The 20831-nt window shown below is 41.8% G+C and overlaps 1 pseudogene; it reads right to left on the reverse strand.

The window, feature by feature from the left end:
• Positions 1-2897: 2897 nt before the first annotated feature.
• Positions 2898-20831, reverse strand: part of LOC139579707 (exportin-6-like) — a 36260-nt pseudogene continuing 18326 nt past the window's right edge.

The following is a 20831-nucleotide window of genomic DNA, read 5'->3' on the forward strand; positions in this document are numbered from 1 at the left end:
AAAGTGTACAATAGGGGTTGAACAATAGTCCTATAACTCTACACTAATTCTCATTAATCATGGAACTGTATGACAACGGCCCAGTAGTCGTGAACCATGCTCCATGTTTAACCTGCTATGTGCGGTCTGAGTTTCATAATGATTCAAATAGGCTACATGTCCCAAATTATTGCACAACGTTAGCCTAATTCAACCCATTAATGCAAGTGACCCTCAGGAACAATTTACATGAACGTGACAGAGGAAAGAAAGGTAAATGGAAAGGAATGATGCAAAATGTGAGTTACAAATTGAAGAAAACTAACACTAAAGTGACAGTTATACATGTATGTGGGTACTACTGACTCTGGCTCCTGATAGTGACTAATATTTAACATAATACAAATTGTAAAATAAAACTGAGAAAAGTCCAGGCATAGGCTATAATTAAAAAATTCTAACTCGGCAGATTCAGCCCTTGTGAGAGCAAAATTACAAGATTATGTTATAATACTGATATTGCATCAAATGGATGCAATGGAATAGGAATAGAATAGGGTTCTTAGAACGCGGTCTAAGAAACTGCATCTCAGTCCCTTGGTTTGAATCCAGGCTGAATCACATCCAGCCGTGATTGGGAGTCCCTTAGGGCGGCACACAAACCCAGCGTCGTCCGGGTTTGGCCGGGGTAGGTCGTCACTGTAAATAAGAATTTGTTCTTAACTGACTTGCCTAGGTAAATAAAGGTTACATTTAAGAAAAAGTTTCCAAAATTAAGACACTCATCTGTGCGTGGTCTTCTGAATTGAGCCTCTGGGGCTTAATAATGCTGACAGTGGATTTATGATGCCTTTGGTGATAAAACCTAAAGAAACCATTCCATAGCATGAGTTAGTGTTTGTGTATTGGGAAATACCAGGGTTGAGATGGCTCGGGTTTGGATAATTATGAGAGGAACCTTGTTTTAGTGACCAGACCTTGGTTTCCACACAATGAGAACAGTCTTTACAGCAGATACTGTCTGCTGTGAATTATTCATTTATTTTATACGAATCCTAACCTTGTGACCCATTCCACACATCTGTTGCATTGTAGACTAAGGGTGTGTATTTTTGCTAAATAAGATCTTTGTATCCTTTGTGTCGGGGCTCTCAACAAATCATCTAAAGGGTGGTTCGTCGACCAGCCATTGTTATTGCAGAGCACTCACATCATGCACTTGTGTGTGTGGTGTGACATGCTTTCCTTATTAATAAGTGAATAAAGATTTAGTTTAAGTATAACTCTGACTTGTGTGATATGTTTGTCTCGCCTCATTTGATAATAAAGAAATAACCACCACACCCTACAGAAGACTATAGCTTGGGCTAGTGGCCTGGGTTCGAGACCTGCAACAAACTTATTTTATAATGATATTAACATATATTGCTAAGAATGTGAGAGTAGGGTGATTCCCGTAGCAGGTCTTAAACCCAGGCCACCAGCACCAATGATGAACACCCTAACCACTGTCCCAATAAAGGATATCTCTATAGGACATGTGCTTATTGGGCCAGTATAGTTAGGCCCTGTCCTGTCCAGAAGAAACCCTACCCCCTCATCCCTAGGCACTTGTGTAGATCTGAAACAACTTGATAGGTGGAAAGGCATCCGCATGCTTCCCAGCTGAAACAGTTCATAAGAGTTTGCATATTTTATGACTACATTTTGTGATGTTTTTGTTTGTTTTGGACTTCGGTAAGGTTTTTTCGGCTGTTCGGGCACACATTTTTTCTCTCGAGGCAAGCCGAAGTTGGTAGCTGAAGTCTACGCCCCTTCATCAGTGATTGGTCAATTAAGTATTTGTTGTATTTCAACTAGTGACGACTGGTTTTCATGCACATTTTTCATTGAGGAATACTGCACCAAACATTAGTTAGATGTAAAAAAAAAACGTCAAAATTAATGATAGATTTGAGTTAAATTAATTCTGACTATTTTGAGTAAGTGTATATTGGCTACGGCGTCTCAAAATGGACAAACAGTACTATTGTTGCTTATTTCTCATTTTTCAATCGAAGCTCTTGTAGCCCTTTCCTGCAGTTAAATGACCTAGTGGCCTTATGGGTGGAACGTTAATATTTTTCATAATTAAATAACATTATTTACAAAAAATGCCGAACATCCTGTGTTTCTATGTGAAACAGTTTTGTTATTTCAGTCTTCTGTGATGTATTTAAAGTGTAATATTGGGATGCAAACAAAAAAATTAGTACATTTTAACTCTATATCTGACATCCTACAGGTCTCTTCTTTTTTTAATAACTTATTTACATAAATCAAATCAATTATGAAAATAGTCAGATTAACCGATGCGTCCGGCCAAACCCGGATGACGCTGGGCTAATTGTGCGCCGCCCCATGATTCTCCCGATCACGGCCGGCTGCGACAGAGCCTAAACTCGAACCAGGAACTCTAGTGGTACAGCTAGTATGCAGTGCCTTAGACCACAGCGCCACTCGGGAGGCCCGAAGTTCTATTTGATGTTATGTCTGGCCTATCTATCTACCTATCTCACCCTATCGCAGTGCATTTATCTGTGAACATCAGACAATAAATGCATCTCTTTTGTAGTCTAGTCCCACAAGGCATATTTTTTAAAACACTGAAATAGACCATTATGACCTTAACTGCACTAGGTTAAACAGTGAAAATATCCATAGCCTAATAAAATATATTTTAGAGTTTTAGTCTGTCTATGTGCTCTTAGCCAACTTCTTTGTCGTTGCTTAGTCAGATGAACTAATCCTGAATTATTGGAGCACACATGGGGCCGGTATCCCAGACACAGATTAGGCCTAGTCCTGGACTAAAAAGCATTTTTAATGGAGAAACCGGAAACCAGGGTGGTATTGTCAGTTTCATAGTCAGTTCTGGAGGCTGTGAATGCAGGTTTTTTATTTCAACCTTATAATCATTGTACATTGCTTTCTTTTGAAGTCTACTTTACATTTGAAAGAAATGCAAAAACATTGACATTGCAAGATTCATCATAGTGTCACAATGTCATAGCACAAAAAAACTAAGTTAAAAAAAAAACTTTATTAATTAAGCATAGTTTATTCTGTTTCAGAATGGAATGATATGAAAGACAAGTTGAAAGTCTGTCTCCTTTGGAAATTAAAAACTGAAGGCAAGATCAATAAAAACGTACACGTTTGTTTTAAAAACTCAAAATCGAGTTGGAAAGTGCTGAATCCCAGCCTGGCCCTGGCTCAGACCGCTTCAGTCTGGATTTAAATTCAATAGAGGGGGTAGATAGGAGGGGAGCGGCCAGCACTGGTTTGGACAGACCCCAATGTTGAAAATCTGAGCTGTGTGGAGCGTGCCCATGGGTGATGTGCTATAGCTTGACAGTGCCCGTAGGGAGGCTGCTATTACACAATCTGTAATAACGCAGGTCGTTTACCAGTCTGTGCACACTCTGAGTGAAGGAGGGCAAGTCCTAGAGAGAGAGAGAGAGAGAGAGACACTGGTTACAAAGAAATCAAACATTTGAAGTCATGCAAACATTCAATGTACCGTAACATCCATTGGAACCATCCCACCAGTGTGTGCTAGTGTATATATTGGAAAAGAGCCAATGTAAATTGCATGTTGCATATGGGAGTTTGTTTATAAGCCCTCCCCCATTCCCAAATATGGGCCATGGGAAGTTTAGACATTTTGTTGTACATATGTAAAGTCACATGCACAACAGATTGTATAGTAATTAAACAATTATATCCTGTCATACTGTAAGCATCCAGTTCAAATGGGAAAATCTGAGATACAACGATGCTACCACAGTTTTCCACTCGTATTTCTCAGTCCAGAGTCTCTGATAATTCCAAGAGCACATAACCATATAATATTGGGCTAATACCCCACCACCACCTCTTTTACTATGAAATACAGTATACCAAACCCTACCCCAGACTCCCACTCTATAAACCCATTCCCATTAAGTCTCACCCGCTCCAGTTTAAAGTTGCGGCAGAGCACCGCCCGCTGGTTGGCGTCCACGCTCTGGCAGCCATTGAGGAACTCGGTCATGAAGGAGGAGTAGAAGGCATCAAAGTCCACGGAGGCCATGTTGTACACTGCCAGGGCGATCTCCTCTTGGAGCAGGTTGTGACTTTTGTGGAGGAGCACCTGTAGGAGCACGTTGATGAAATGAAACAGCATGGAGGCCCGGAACAGCCTCTGGAATAGATAGACAGAAAGAACAGCGTGGCCAAACACCAATGTTAGAATCATTCAATTTCAAATCAAATCAAAGTTTATTTGTCACGTGCGCCGAATACAACAGGTGTAGACCTTACAGTGAAATGCTTACTTACAGGCTCTAACCAACAATGCAAAAAAGGTATTAGCGTTAGATTTCCCTTCATTGGAACTAAGGGACCTCCTGCACCAAACTTTACAGTTGGCACTATGCATTGGGGCAGGTAGCGTTCTCCTAGCATCCGCCAAACCCAGATTTGTCCGGACTGTCAGATTGTGAAGTGTGATTCATCACTCCAAAGAACAAGTTTCCACTGCTCCAGAGTACAATGGCGGTGAGCTATACACCACTCCATCCGAAGCTTGGCTTTGCGCATGGTGATCTTAGGCTTGGGTACGGAAGCTCCCGACGAACAGTTCTTGTGCTGACGTTGCAGTTTCAGCACTCGGTGGTCCTGTTCTGTGAGCTTCAGCAGTCGGTGGTCCCGTTCTGTGAGCTTGTGTGGCCTACCACTTTGCGGCTGAGCTGTTGTTGCTCCTAGACATTTCCACTTCACAATAACAGCACCTACAATTGACCTGGGCAGCTCTAGCAGGGCAGAGATTTGACAAACTGAATTGTTGGAAAGGTGGTATTCTATGACATTGCGACGTTGCAAGTCACGGAGCTCTTTAGTAAGGCCATTCTACTGCCAATATTTGTCTATTGAGATTGCATGGCTGTGTGCTCGATTTTATACACCTGTCAGCAATGGGTGTGGCTGAAAAAGCCAAATCCACAAATTGGAAGGGGTGTCCACATACTTTTGTATATATAGTTGAGAATTAGATAGAAATAGAATAGTAATCATATTTTCATGATGACAACCATATGAGGTGAGGTTATGGGTGTGGCTGAAAAAGCCAAATCCACAAATTGGAAGGGGTGTCCACATACTTTTGTATATATAGTTGAGAATTAGATAGAAATAGAATAGTAATCATATTTTCATGATGACAACCATATGAGGTGAGGTTATTATTAAGATGGACCATTCAAATAAAGTGTCACAAAGAAGAGACAAAGGGTCATTTTGGAGCTAATGGTATGGCAGATAAGAGCTGAACTCACTCTATGTTAGAGCTTGTGCTTGCTGTTGAGGGACTCCAGATAAGAGAGGTTCTGCTTGAAGATGTGGATGTCCGTCTGCAGGAAAGACTGCCCAAAAGCCTGGAGGAACAAATTTGAGCCCATGTCAGGGAATTCTACGGCCCTGTCCAAAAACAACCCATAACCAATTCCCACTAGACACCGAAATAACTGGATAGTTATAATCCAGGGTTGGTTGGGGTCAATTCGAATTGAAGGCAGTTCATTCAGAAAGAGGAAAAACATTTGAAATAAATAGCTTCTACTTTTCAGATTATTGTGACGTCATTTAATTTGAAGTCATGGAGAAGTCATTGAATGACTTCAATTCGAATTGATCACAACCCTGTAAGGAATATGGTATTCGTTTTTTCAACAGAACATTGTACAAATGGCAGCAACATGCTGAATTGTGAGTACAACTTACATTTGAATATTAAAAAGTCAGCAGGCAAACCATGAATTGTGATAGCTCTAAAACCGAAAGGCCAGGAGGTGGAATTCTCTGATTATAAGCTAATTATATCATGTACATGAGGTAAAAAATATATATATATTATTAACTTGGCGTTGCAGTTTCGTTTAGACATTTTTGGAAATGTATTGACAAATTCACTAAAGCTTTCACTGGTGTAACGGATGTGAAATGGCTAGCTAGTTAGCGGGTACGCGCTAGTAGCGTTTCAATCAGTTACGTCACTTGCTCTGAAACCTAGATGTAGTGTTGCCCCTTGCTCTGCAAGGGCCGAGGCTTTTGTGGAGCGATGGATAACGACGCTTCGTGGGTGTCAGTTGTTGATGTGTGCAGAGGGTCCCTGGTTCGCGCCCGTGTCGGGGCGAGGGGACGTACTAAAGTTATACTGTTACATTGATGCTGTTGACCCGGATCACTGGTTGCTGCGGAAAAGGAGGCTGTTGAAAGGGGGGTGAGTGTAACGGATGTGAAATGGCTAGCTAGTTAGCGGGTACGCGCTAGTAGCGTTTCAATTGCTCTGAAACCTAGATGTAGTGTTGCCGAGCGATGGGTAACGACGCTTCGTGGGTGTCAGTTGTTGATGTGTGCAGAGGGTCCCTGGTTCGCGCCCGTGTCGGGACCAGCCAGACTCATAACCATGTATTTAGCTTGCTAACGTTAGCTAGCTAAACGGTTAGCGTCATCGCTAGCATAACAGGCAAGCTAGCTAGCTTAATTCCTACCTTGCTTGCCATGGCATTGGCTATTAGCTACCTAATTTAACCAAGCAAACAAGACAACAGCTTTGATATGTAGCTAGCTTTCAATATGACATGGCCAGCTAAAATTCCTGCTAGCTAGCTTGTTTCAACTCTGATTTGCTAGCTAATGTTAGGAGGCGGCAGGTAGCCTAGTGGTTAGAGCGTTGGGCCAGTAACCGAAAGGTTGCTAGAATCTAATCCCCGAACTGACAAGGTAAAAATCTGTCATTCTGCCCCTGAACAAGGCAGTTAACCCACTGTTCCTAGGCCGTCATTGTAAATAAGAATTTGTTCTTAACTGACTTGAGGGCTGACTGTTATCATAAAAGTTTGTGTAGTGCAAAAATGAATGAAGGATCCAGCTATGGTGGTAATTCGTGTCATGTGTGACTACCGCAGTACTTTTCCATGTGCTATCTAACATCAACAAGCCCAGACGAGTTAGCTAAACATGGTGTCAGCATCCAGCATCCCCCCCTCTTCCAAACACACCTGCATGGCAGCACTAAACTGGGCCTCGTTCTCCATGGCCTCCTCAGCCGACCCCCTCTGCACGCTGGCTAGGAGAGAAGTCTTGAAGAAGTACCTCCAGTTATGGTGAAGCACCTGGTATAGCAGCTCAAACATCTCTGCCTTGACGTCTGGAGAAGAACGCTGTGGGACAGACAAAGAAATCACAATAGACCTTTATTATCCATTGTTGATCAGAAATTCGTATTTTTTGCTGACCCAGTGTCCAACACAATCGATCGATATACCACACACAGTGTATCTATTTTTTTTATTTATCAGTGTGTACAAACATGTTGTGTGAATGAGAGAGTGCACTCTCACCTCAGCCACAATAGGGTAGACCTGCTCCATGCAGAGAGATATTATACTGGGTAAGAAGGGTTTGAAGGACTGGCCGGGCTCCTGAACCACCACCTGGAGAATTTTTAGGAACTTCTCCACCACTCGGCAGCCTGCGCTGCCCTCCTGCAAGATACTGGCTGCCAGCTGCTCCCTGGGACGGACACACACAAGAACGTAAAACAAGTTATAGCTTCTAAATGTGTAAAACTATCACAGGGATGTTGAGGACAGCCAGTCCTTGCGTCTACAGCGCTGTCTATTAATTTGAGAGGGGTTACATTTTTCTAGCCTCATCCCTCAGCTGTATATCAAAACATGTGACAGGGCTGCTGTTTTGTTTTTTTCCGAGTCCCAGATTGTAGCTTTAAAATGGTCACTATATTTGTATCTAAGCGTGTGTGTCCTACCTGGTGAACATGCTGAGGAAGGTGTGTATAATTTGTCCGGTGAAGAGCACACCCATCTGAACATGCAGGCCTTGAAACAGTGTGAAGAAGAAGCTCAGCATCTCATCTGTCACATCTTGAGGAGAGGGAGTGACGGCGGGAAAGACAGAATGTCAGAAAGAGTAACTCAGCTTTGGCATTATATCAAATCAATGACTAGAATGTTGAGTGAAAATTACGTTTGAAGTGATAGAGAAAATTAAATCTGAAATCTGCAAACTACAAGCTTAACTCCGTTGATCTACCGTACGTGCGTGCATGTGGGTGGAGTAGGATTTTTGGAGTAGAGGAGAGGACATCCTTTGGTAACATGACATCCTCGCCGTCCCACTCACATTCACAAGGGGCGATAATTTTGTATTTCAATTTTGTGAAAGCAAGATAGAGTCACCTTCCCTTACTAGAAGTAGCTAGCTGGCAGCCTGGCTAGCAACATAGCAAGCTAGCTAGCTTTTTTAGCTTCCCATATCTCCATGTGAAATAATCAATGATTCATAATGAAAAAATATGCCGTGCCAAAGATTATTTTACTTGCCGGTGTAACCTAAAACATTATCCCACTTTGATATGCTGCTCGCGTATTAACTCCCATATCAGCTAAACATAGAACGTCATCATGTTTTGGTCACATAGTAAAAAAGCACATGGCTAGCTAGTTGGCTACAGCAGGTTCTACCATTTCGAAATAGCCAACCTTTTGGATGGATTCTTGTTGTTTGGTTTACTGTTTTAACAGCTGATGAAATTATATTTGGTTATCGATGCTAAATAGACTACTTTGATGGATAGCCTATACAAAAAGTATTCACCCCCTTTGGCGTTTTTCCTATTTTGTTGCATTAAAACCTGTAATTTAAATAGATTTTTATTTGAATTTCATGTAATGGACATACACAAAATAGTCCAAATTGGTGAAGTGTAATGAAAAAATAACTTGTTTCAAAAAATACTGGGAAAAAAACAGAAAAGTGGTGCATATTCACCTCCTTTGCTATGAAGCCCCTAAATAAGATCTGGTGCAACCAATTACCCTCAGAAGTCACATAATTAGTTAAAGTCCACCTGTGTGCAATCTAAGTGTCACATGATCTGTCACATGATCTCAGTATTTTTACACACCTGTTCTGAAAGGCCCCAGAGTCTGCAACACCACTAAGCAAGGGGAGCCACCAAGCAAGCGGCAACCATGATGACCAAGGAGCTCTCCAAACATGTCAGGGACAAAGTTGTGGAGAAGTACACATCAGGGTTGGGTTATAAAAAAATATCTGAAACTTTGAACATCCCATGGAGCACCATTAAATCCATTATTAAAAAAATGGAAAGAATATGGCACCACAACAAACCGGCCAAGAGACGGCCGCCCACCAAAACTCGCGGACCAGGCAGGGAGGGCATTAATCAGAGGTGCAACAAAGAGACCAAAGATAATCCTGAAGGAGCTGCAAAGCTCCACAGCGAAGATAGGAGTATCTGTCCATAGGACCACTTTAAGCCGCCCCAGAGCTGGGCTTTACGGAAGAGTGGCCAGAAAAAAAACATTGCTTAAAGTGTTCACCAAAAGGCATGTGGGAGACTCCCCAAACATTTGGAAGAAGGTACTTTGGTCAGATGAGACTGAAATTGAGCTTTTTGGCCATCAAGATAAACGCTATGTTTGGCGCAAACCCAACACCTCTCATCACCCCGAGTTCACCATTCCCACAGTGAAGCATTGTGGTGGCAGCATAATGCTGTGGGGATGTTTTTCCATCGGCAGGGACTGGGAAACCGGTCAGAATTGAAGGAATGATGGATGGCGCTAAATACAGGGAAATTCTTGAGGGAAACCTGTTTCAGTCTTCCAGAGATTTGAGACTGGGACGGAGGTTCGCCTTCCAGCAGGACAATGATCCTAAGCATACTGCTAAAGCAACACTCGAGTGGTTTATGGGGAAACATTTAAATGTTTTGGAATGGCCTAGTCAAAGCCCAGACCTCAATCCAGTTGAGAATCTGTGGTATGACTTAAAGATTGCTGTGCACCAGCGGAACCCATCCAACTTGAAGGAACTGGAGCAGTTTTACCTTGAAGAATGGGCAAAAATCCCAGTGGCTAGATGTGCCAAGCTTATAGAGACGTGCAGCTGTAATTGCAGCAAAATGTGGCTCTACAAAGTATTGACTTTGGGGGGGTGAATAGTCATGCATGCTCAAGTTCAGTTTTTTTGTCTTATTTCTTGCATCTTCAAAGTGGTAGACATGTTGTGTAAATCAAATGATACAAACCCCCCAAAAATCTATTTTAATTCCAGGTTGTAAGGCAACAAAATAGGAAAAATGCCAAGGGGGTGAATACTTTCGCAAGCCACTGTATATCAGATGAAGGAAACAAGCGACAACACTGCCCCCATGGCAGCAGAAGGAATGATACAGCGTCTACATTTTCAGGTAGTAAAAAGGTATGAACACCAGAGTGTATCACAAGGACCCGACCCTTTAGTAGACAAAAAAACAACATTGCAACACGCCGAATCTTGCGAATGTGTAGAGTTTGTAGTAAGCATTAAATATCATTCATAAAAGGTGAATGTCATTGAAAATGTGAAATGTCACATTGTTAGAATGGTTGAAAAAAACAGTTGCACACTGTGTGTACTTGCAAATAAACATTTTGCTAAGTGCAACGTTTTTGTCACATACATTGACCTTGCTCAGGCATATCACACGTCTAACGTTACATTGTAAAATTACTTGAAATGTACTGTGGCGATGGATTTGAGATTTTCATTTAATGCCTGTAAAATCAGTGAATGGGTAATTGTAAAATTACAACACGTCAGCTCTCTAGTATGACTGAAATTATTGTGCTAAAACACAATGTTACTTCTTCTGACCTGGCTGCTGGATGAAGACAGGAAAGAGGCCCAAGGAAACTTGCACAGACTCCTGAAGACTCTGGTTGCATATCTGTCGGGATTTGGTGGATTCCTCTGAGATGCTGTCCACTATGTCCCTTAGCACAGGCTAAGGGACATTGATCTCTGCACTCATTGATCTCTGCACTTCTGGTGCAGCACTGCTTTCGCTAAGAAAGAGGCATAGGGGGTAAGAAAGATGCTTGGGTTTATGCTATAAGGCCAAACGCATAATGTCTCTAGTGTCTCTTACTTACAATCAGTGCATTAAACTTCAGGGTGAGACTACTACATTACTCTGGTGTGTTGATTATTGTGCATTGTCCCTGTCAAAAAGGGCTTTACTCAGTCTGAATTTTACTCTGTAGTTTTTTTAGGAATGCCATGGTAGAGTGGTATTATAATGACAGAATTATTCCCTCAATTACCTTTAATCAAACTTCGTTTGCATGGAATTACACACAAAGTATTCAGACACCCTAACTTTTTCCACATTTTGTTATGTTAAAGCCTTAGGCCAGACAAAATTGATTCACTGCTTAACGGATTTCCCCCCCAGAAAAGTGAGGCGAGCGAGCGAAAAAATAAATAATTCGCTGGATAAGGAAAAACAGTACTTTACCACATTGTCCTAGGCTATATGGACATGAACAATAGGCAAAATATTTAATTTAAGACTGATTTTCAGATTATTATTATTATTAATACACAAATTAACATTATTCACATAGGATGTATAATAGAATGCAATATTCTATCATATAAAAAAATTATTGGGAAAAAAAGTAATATGAATATATGATCAGTTCATTAATCTACTTAATTGTATAGCCTAACAAATTCAAGAATGATTAACAATAAATCATTGTAATCGATTTAAAATGTTGATGCATAATGAGTTCATTACCTGAATGCATCTCTATAGCCTAGGCGTTAACAAAATATTCATACAAATATGATTAGGCCTCTCATTGACCCTCTTTCTACAAGGCCTAGTCTATCAAGTTAGGTCTGCCAAATTAATGTAGCATTGGAAAAAAATACATAAATCCAGCCATAGAGTATAACCTTTCATCATCTAAAATGTGTTTTGTTTATAACATACACAATAAGAAGCATCAATCTATATAGAGCAAGCGTGACTAAATTCGAGCCCATTAACTTTGCTCACCGCATCCTCCTTCGATTGTCTCGTCTGGCTGCCCCGAAAAACCCCCACCTGTTGATCTGCACGAAGTGTGTGCGTGCCACTGGCGATGTACTTTGCTGGACATGCTAGCTGTTCTCGGCGGCGCATCATCACTTCAAATGCATTCCGTCATGGCGTTATCGGTTGGCCTACTACTACTGGTAGTACCGGTAAAATGTTCTGAATCGCAAATCACCATACAGCTGACACACTTCAACTTCATCAATCATTTTGACTTCAATTTGGTTGTCAAATACTATTAGCTTGCACTGCGTCTTTGCTGATGAATTCATTGATCTCTGGCCAACAATTACATTAGTCTATTAATCGCTTCTAATAGATCTGAAAACGATGCAATAACCATGAATTTAACCAACTGTTTGTTTATAATGAGGGATGTCCCACGTTTAACCTTGACACATAAATAGTAGGAATTTGTGCTGGCTTCAGCCATGACCGCATGACAAAGAAATGAAACATCTGCACGTCGCCTGCATGTGCCAGCATGAACATGATCTGAGCGTGTGATTTGAGGCTGTTTGGTCTCTTGGGCATCAACTTTGGAAAGCCTCAAGGGAGAGCGGACAGTGCATTATAAACAAAGAGCAGCATATATTGGACAAAAATTAACACATCTGATTAATTTGTGGGTGTGGAGAAAAGAGAGGCGGGGCATCCGTTGAACAGTAATTAAACCTTGTCTGGCCTTATTCTAAAATTGATAAAATAAATGATCAATCTACACAATACCCCATAATGACAAAGTGAAAACAGATTTAGACATTTTTGAAAATGTATTACCAATAAAAAACTGAAATAACTTATTTTTCTAAGTATTCAGACCCTTTGCTATGAGACTCGAAATTGAGCTCAGGTGCATCCTGTTTCCATTGATCATCCTTGAGATGTTTCAACAACTTCGTTGGAGTCCACCTGTGGTAAATTCAATTGATTGGACATGATTTGTCTGGAAAAGGTCCCACAGTTGACAGTGCATGTCAGAGCAAAAACCAAGCCATGAGGTCGAAGGAATTGTCCGTAGAGCTCCGAGACAGGATTGTGTCAAGGAACAGATCTGGGGAAGTGTACCAAAACATTTCTGCAGCATTGAAGGTCACCAAGAACAGAGTGGCCACCAAGACTCTTCCTAGAGCTGGCCGCCCGGCCAAACTGAGCAATCGGGGGAGAAGGGCCTTAGTCAGGGAGATGACCAAGAACCCAATGGTCACTCAGTTCCTCTGTGGAGATAGGAAAACCTTCCACCAATCAGGCCTTTATGATAGAGTGGCCAGATGGAAGCCACTCTTCAGTAAAAGGCACATGACAGCCTGCTTGGAGTTTGTCAAAAGGCATTTAAGGACTCTCAGTCCATGAGCAACAAGATTCTCTGGTCTGATGAAACCAAGATTGAACTGTTGGCCTGAAAATAGCTGTGCAGCGTGTAGCTGTCCCCATCCAACCTGACAGAGCTGGAGAGGATCTGCAGAGAAGAATGGGAGAAACTCCCCAAATACAAGTGTGCCACGCTTGTAGCGTCATACCCAATAAGACTCAAGGCTGTAACCGCTGTCAAAGGTGCTTCAACAAAGTACTGAGTAAAGGGTCTGAATACTTATTTAAATTTAATATTTTTTTATGTGCAAAAAATTCTAAAATACGTTTTTGCTTTGTCATTATGGGGTATTGTGTGTAGATTGATGCGAAAAACCCAGCAATTGAATCCATTTTAGAATAAGGCTGTAACGTAACAAAATGTGGAGAAAGTCAAGGGGTTTGAATACTTTCTGAATGCACTGTAAACCATTTGGTACAAAGCAGTTACCAATTGAGTTGAAATAGGTAGGTTTGGGCAGTATCCAAATGTCCATACCGTTCATGTACCATATCGGGGTATACGGTATTACCTGCAGTGCTCACAAGGGGCTCAATTTCGTTCCAAACATTATTTATTTTCGCTAACAAGGTACTAGCAAATTTCCATAGGGGACGCTAGCTAAATGCTAATAAGAGCAAACAAACATAAACTAAATGCAAGGACAGACAATCCAGCTAATAAAGTCACATAACTATCTCAAAAAGGCTACTCACACTTGATCCAGGTGGGAATTGATTGTCTCTTCTGTAACCAATAAGCTTAAACTTGAAAGCTAGCAAGTTAGCAAACCAAATGCATAGCTGGAGCCCTGAGCTGGAGAAAATGTATTTGGCACATCTTAGATAGTTAACTTAAGATATAAGATATGTAGCTTGCAAACATTAGTAGTGCATTTCAAGTGTAACTTGATCACCTCTCTTGTGCTGCTCAACAGTGGATCGTCACATCTTCATATAATTTCTGTAAAAAAAGGCTTTTGGCGGTATTGAAAATCATACCGTCGGTACTTCAAAATACCCCGGTATACCGCCCATGCCTAGAAATAAGTACTAAAAAGTACCCATTGTCATCACATCTTTTCTCCCACATTATTTCTTAGTAAATACCAGCTGAAACAGGACTGTAGAAGGAAGCGATATCAAAACTACAGGAGACGTAAGGATGATAAATGGCATGATTCCCAACTGACTGTCTTCCAGGCCAAGGCGGTGTGGTGGCTGGTTGGCGGCAGTGCCCCTCAGTAGGCAGTAGTGGCGGGTAAGGGCAGCCAGCAGGCTGGCGTGGCTACTGGAGCGGGTTTGCCACTGCTGCTCGCTCTCTGGCAGGTTAGACCAAGGCAGCATGTTGGACAGAGCCCTGCACACAAGCATGTGGGCCTGGAGGAGTGGAGACACACACATTAGACAGATTCCTCCACGCATAACCATACACACTCCAGCAGGTGTGACTATAGGTGGAGGGGGCAGATTAGATAGCGCACTAACGTGGGACACCCCAGAATCCGGACAGAGAAAAGTTTTATTACTTCAGGAAATAGATTAAGGCCGGGCATTGACGACAACCCGCGGTCAAATTGAATCTCGGTCCTAAGCCTCAAAATAACGTTGAAACCATAATGGCGCACTCTGACCTCTTGGGGGAGCCTGTGAGTCTGGGTCTCTGTGATGCGGTTGAAGATGTTCTGCACGGCGGGCAACGTGACCAGGAAAACAGGACGCACGGTGGTCGCTATGGACAGCATGAGATGGCATGCCGACAGCAGCAATTTTTCGGGTACCTAGAACAGAAAGACAGTTTGACAATGAAATAGGTAACACAAGGAATTGACAAAGTCTGCAAAGATTCTTAGTTGACTTGCTAAAATGATCTGATAACCAGTTTTTGGCCAATGAGAACACAAACATGCAAGCTCAGTTGGTTGGCATAAAAATGGAAACACTGGGTGTCATATCATACCAATTGCACAACATCAGCAACTAGGTAAGATTTAACACAGACATATTGTTACTACCACATACTGTGTGTGTGTGTGTGTGTGTACGGTTACTTTGGCAGTGATGAGTGGTGTGGTGGCATCCATGGTGGAGGTGACGAGGCTGATGAAGCGGCTCTGGTTGTGCCTTGGACCTCACTGTAGAATTGAGCCAGCCAGTGGGAGAAGGCCTGCAACGCCGCCAAGGACTGGGCATGGCTGGACACAAACACACATTAACAACTGACAATACAGTTATATTTGCCAAGAGAATCAAATGCTCTCTGACTATTTTCTTGTCACAAATTGTTGGTTTAATAAAAGGGGTGAATTCTGAAGTTGTGTCTACAGTGCCTTCAGAAAGTAGTCATACCCTTTGACTTATTCCACAATGTTGTGTTACAGCCTGAATTCAAAATTGATGAAATAGATTTTTTTCTCATCCATCTACACACAATACCCTATAATGACAAATTGAAAACATTTTTCGAAATGTTGGCACATTTATTGAAAATGAAATACAGAAATATCTCATTTACATAAGTATTCACACCCCTGAGTAAATACATGTTATAATCACCTTTGGAAGCGATCACAGCTGTGAGTCTTTCTGGGTAAGTCTCTAAGAGCTTTGCACACCTGGATTGTACAATATTTGCACATTATTCTTTTAAAAAGTCTTCAAGCTCTGTCAAGTTGGTTCTTGATCATTGCTAGACAGCCATTTTCAAGTCATACCATAGACTTTCAAGCCGATTTAAATCAAACCTGTAGCTAAGCCACTCAGGAACATTCAACGTTGTCTTGGTAAGCAACTCCAGCGTATATTTGGCCTTGTGTTTTAGGTTATTGTCCTGCTGAAAGGTGAATTTGTCTCCCAGTGTCTTTTGGAAATCAGACTGAAGGTTCTCTATTCCATTTATTTGCCCCAAACATAACGCTTTGTATTCAGGACATAAAGTTAATTTCTTTGCCACATTTTTTACTGTTTTACTTTAGTGCCTTATTGCAAACCAGATGCATGTTTGGGAATATTTGTATTCTGTACAGGCTTCCTCCTTTTCACACTATTGTGGAGTAACTACAATGTTGTTGAATCATCCTCAGTTTTATCCCTTCACAGTCATTAAAATCTGTAACTGTTTTAAAGTCACCATTGGCTTCATGGTGAAATCCCTGAGCTGTTTCCTTCCTCTCCAGCAACTGAGTTAGGAAAAACGCCTGTATCTTTGTAGTGAATGGGTGTATCCAAAGTGTAATGAATTACTTAACCATGCTCAAGGGATATTCAATGTGTGCTTTTTATTTTTTACCCATCTACCAATAGATGCCCTTCTTTGTAAGGCAATATAACCTCCCTAGTCTTTGTGGTTGAATCTGTGTTTGAAATTCACTGCTCGACTGAGGGACCTTACAGATAATTGTATATATGTGGGGTACAGAGATGAGGTAGCCATTCAAACATCACATTAATCTCTAATAGAGTGAGTCCAGGCAACTTATTATGTGACTTAAGGAAATGTTTACTCTTGATCTTATTTAGGCTTGCCATAACAAATGGGTTGAATACTTGACTCAAGACATTTCAGTGTTCCATTTGAAATTAATTTGTAAAAATTTCAAAAAACATAATTCCACTTTGACATTATGGGGTATTGTGTGTAGGCCAGTGACACAAAATCAACATTTTATCCATTTTCAATTCAGGCTGTAACAACAAAATGTGGAAAAGTCAAGGGATGTGAATACTTTCTGAAGGCACTGTAGACAGTGGCAGTAAACGGTTGACACTCACACGTCGATGAGGTCAGGCTTGGGCACGGCAGTCTCCAAGTCATACAGGCTGATCTGAGAGCCATATCATGTGACTTCCACCAACCTAGAAACACAAGTGCAGATGCAATCTGAATTATTTCTTTATCAAAATTATCACTTGTAATGCAAGACAGGATTTGATTTCAATTCAGGAAGTACTGCATTGTCAACTCCAAATCAAGACTTATGAAATCATCTTGCCACTTTTCAATAATTAACATAGAATAATTAAATCTCAAGTGTAAGTGGTCAGTCTGGGAAATACATAATTTCATTTTGGCCAAAAGCTCTTTTCTCCCTTTCTCGCTCTTCTTCACATATTGGAGGCCACCAAAGGGGTAGGCGCTAGGAACCAAAATGAAGGTAGACACTGATGTTTGACAGAAGCAAGTTCCATTTTAATTAAGCCAATTCAGGAATTAAACTGACATTTCAATGGAAGTGACTGAAAGAAGCAGTGTGGCACACTAACCTCTTCACCACCGCTAGCGCATCGCTGAAGCGTGCGGTGAAAACATCCCCAATGAAATACGCAGCCAGCCTCCCGACAGCCTGAAGTAGGGAGCTGAGGTCTCTGAGAGCGCAGTGCAGCCTCCGACAATCATTCTCTGCTGTGATGTTCAGTCTCTGACCTGCCACAAATAAAAAGTCGAGATTTTTTAATTTATTTAATTTCACCTTTATTTAACTAGACAAGTCAGTTAAGAACAAATTCTAAATTACAATGACAGCCTACCAAAAGGCCTCCTGCGGGGACGGGGGCTGGGATTAAAAAAAAAATATATAAATATAGGACTAAACACACATTATGACAAGCGAGACAACACAACACTACATAAAGAGAGACCTAAGACAACAACATAGCAAGGCAGCAACACATGACAACACGGCATGGTAGCAACACAACATGGTAGCAGCACAAAACATTGTACAAAGATTATTGGGCACAGACAACAGCACAAAGGGCAAGAAGGTAGAGACAACAATACATCACACAAAGCAGCCACAACTGTCAGTAAGAGTGTCCATGAATGAGTCTTTGAATGAAGAGATTGAGATAAAACTGTCCAGTTTGAGTGTTTGTTGCAGCTCGTTCCAGTCGCTAGTTGCAGCGAACTGAAAAGAGGAGCGACCCAGGGATGTGTGCGCTTTGGGGACCTTTAACAGAATGTGACTGGCAGAACGGATGTTGTATGTGGAGGATGAGGGCTGCAGTAGATATCTCAGATAGGGGGGAGTGAGGCCTAAGAGGGTTCTATAAATAAGCATCAACCAGTGGGTCTTGCGACGGGTATACAGAGATGACCAGTTTACAGAGGAGTATAGAGTGCAGTGATGTGTCCTATAAGGAGTATTGGTGGCAAATCTGATGGCCGAATGGTAAAGAACATCTAGCCACTTGAGAGCACCCTTACCTGCCGATCTATAAATTATGTCTCCGTAATCTAGCAAGTTTGGCAGCTGGGGTGAAAGAGGAGCGATTACGATAGAGGAAACCAAGAGTAGATTTAACTTTAGCCTGCAGCTTTGATATGTGCTGAGAGAAGGACAGTACCATCTAGCCATACTCCCAAGTACTTGTATGATGTGACTACCTCAAACTCTAAACCCTCAGAGGTAGTAATCCCACCTGTGAGGAGAGGGGTATTCTTCTTTCCAAACCACATGACCTTTGTTTTGGAGGTGTTCAGAACAAGGTTAAGGGCAGAGAAAGCTTTGTTGTAGAGTGTTTAACACAAAATCCGGGGAGGGGCCAGCTGAGTACAAGAATGTATCGTCTGCATATAAATGGATGAGAGCTTCCTACTGCCTGAGCTGTGTTGTTGATGTAAATTGAGAAGAGCATGGGGCCTAGGATCGAGCCTTGGGGTACTCCCTTGGTGACAGGCAGTGGCTGAGACAGCAGATTTTCTGACTTCATACACTTTGAGAGATAGTTAGCAAACCAAGCCAAAGACCCCTCAGAGACACCAATACTCCTTAGCCGGCCCACAAGAATGGAATGGTCTACCGTATCAAAAGCTTTGGCCAGGTCAATAAACATAGCAGCACAATATTGCTTTGAATCAAGGGCAATGGTGACATCATTGAGGACCTTTAAGGTTACAGTGACACATCCATAACCTGAGCGGAAACCAGATTGCATACCCGAGAGAATACTATAGACATCAAGAAAGCCAGACAGTTGATTATTGCCAAGTTTTTCCAACACTTTAGATAAACAGGGCGAAATAGAAATAGGTCTATAACAGTTAGGATCAGCTTGATCTCCCACTTTAAATAAAGGACGAACCGTGGCTGCCTTCCAAGCAAGGTTGGAGATAGGCTTGGCGATGATAGGGGCAGCAACCTTAAAGACGAAATGGTCTAAACCATCTGACCCAGATGGTTTTTGGGGGTCAAGTTTAAGGAGTTCCTTTAGCACCTCAGACTCAGTGACTGCCTGCATGGAGAAACTTTGTAGTGGGGCAAGGGAAAAAGAGGGAGACGCATCGGGGATAATCGCATTGGAAGGGGTGGGAGATTAGACAATTTTGGACGGGCAAGGAGGCATGGCTGAGTCTTAATGACTTAATGAAGTGGTGATTAAAGAGCTCAGCCATGTGCTTCTTGTCAGTAACAACCACATCATCAACATTAAGGGATATGGGCAGCTGTAGGGAGGGTGGTTTATTCTCCAGCTCTTTAACCGTTTTCCAGAACTTCTTGGGGCTAGAGATGAGGATAAGCACATGCTCAATTCATGAAATAACCTTTTAAATGACCATCTTGTTTTTTTTAAACAGTCCACGACATGCATTGCATGCTGTTCAGAAGTCTTTTCCAGTACTTTTTCATGTCTTAAAATGAAAGGCAAACAACCCCTAGCCCCTGCCCCCTGAGAGAACTGGTTAGGTGTTAGAAAAATGGCCCAGCCTATGAGAGCAACTACCATATCACTTAGACCTATCCAATTCCTTAAAATCTACACCTGTACCAATGAGATAGGCACTAAAAGTTGTTTCTGGATACCACAATTATGATTTTCCCCCTACAGATCCTCTACATTTTTAAGATGTCTTGATTGTGTACATCTTCACACCCTAGAGCTAATACTTGGTGGAAGCACCTTTTGTAGCCAGCCAGCTGTGAATAATTTTTAATAAGATTCTACCAACTGCACAACTCATAGGGCATCATACACTCAGTGAACAGTTTATTAGGTACATCACCCGTTCACATAAATGGTTTTCTCCTACAGACAGTGAGTCACGTGGCTTGCTATATAAAGCAGGCAGACAGGCATTTAGGCATTCAGTTACTGTTCAATGTAACATTAAAATGAGCAAAACTAGTGACCTAAGCTACTTGAAGCTTGGTATGATCGTCTGTGCCAGGCACGCTGGTTCCAGTACCTTAGAAAGGGCCGGCCTCCTGGGCTTTTCACGCACAAGTGTCTAGGGTTTACAGAGAATGGTGACATACAAAAAAACAGCTCATTGATGAGAGCTCGAAGGAGAATGGAAACAATCATGCAAGCTAACAGGCGGGCCACAAACAGGCAAATAATGGCACAGTACAACGTTGGGATGCAGAATGGCATCTTAGAAAGCAAAACGCGTTGGTCCTCGTCACAGATGGGCTATTATCGCAGATGACCACACCGGGTTACAATGATATCAGCTAAAAACAAGAAGAAGCGGTGCCAGTGGCCACGCGATCACCAACACTGA

Source organism: Salvelinus alpinus, chromosome 6 (genome assembly GCF_045679555.1).
Source record: "Salvelinus alpinus chromosome 6, SLU_Salpinus.1, whole genome shotgun sequence".
NCBI lineage: Eukaryota > Metazoa > Chordata > Actinopteri > Salmoniformes > Salmonidae > Salvelinus > Salvelinus alpinus.